The following is an 822-nucleotide window of genomic DNA, read 5'->3' on the forward strand; positions in this document are numbered from 1 at the left end:
GCATGGAGCCTGCTTCTCTCTCTCTCTCTCTCTCTCTCTCTCTCTCTCTCTATATATATATATATATATATATATATATATATATATATAATGAATAAATAAAACCTTTTAAAAAAATAAAGTGGTTGTACCATTTAAAAAAAAGAAAAATAGGATTAGCATGTTAAAGAAGGGGTGAAAAAAAAAGAAGGGTTGGGGCAGGTAAAACCCAAGCTTGTGTGCTGAGGAAGGTCATTTGGAGCCGCCATCATCACTAGGGAGCCCAGGAATGTGCGCAATCTCAAATCTCCGGATCTCATGAAGAAAATGGTCTCCTAAAACATGCAGCCTGAGAGAGCCCTACTGTTATTGTACCCAAATGTCACGGAGCTGACCCAGCATGTGAGCATTGTGAGTTCCTAATGCTGTGGTCACATGAATACGGCCATCATGTGGACATGACAGTTATGTGGCAGGCCAAGACATACTGGTCATGTCAACACCATGGGGTTCTGAACTCTTGAGTTCACCTGGTCTCAGATCTGGACTGGTTGCCACTGTGATCCTGCGGTAGATTCAGCTTTAAATCACTACAGCACCACGGACTCCTAAATCCTGCCCATCGCGTGGATTCTTCCAAACATGTGGCCCTTACTAGTTAGTGGCATCTGGAAGTCTCGGCTCTCAAAGTTACATGGGTGTCCTGCTTCTGATGGTCGTATATGGATGCTATGGCCATATATCAGGTTTATTTGTCCTTATCACATAAAGATCGTGGAACTCTGTAGAGCTTAGTCGCAGCCATATGTCTCCAGTGCGTGGCAGTCACGTGAACACTCCACT

This window comes from Canis aureus, chromosome X, assembly GCF_053574225.1.
Source record: "Canis aureus isolate CA01 chromosome X, VMU_Caureus_v.1.0, whole genome shotgun sequence".
In the NCBI taxonomy this organism is placed as follows: domain Eukaryota; kingdom Metazoa; phylum Chordata; class Mammalia; order Carnivora; family Canidae; genus Canis; species Canis aureus.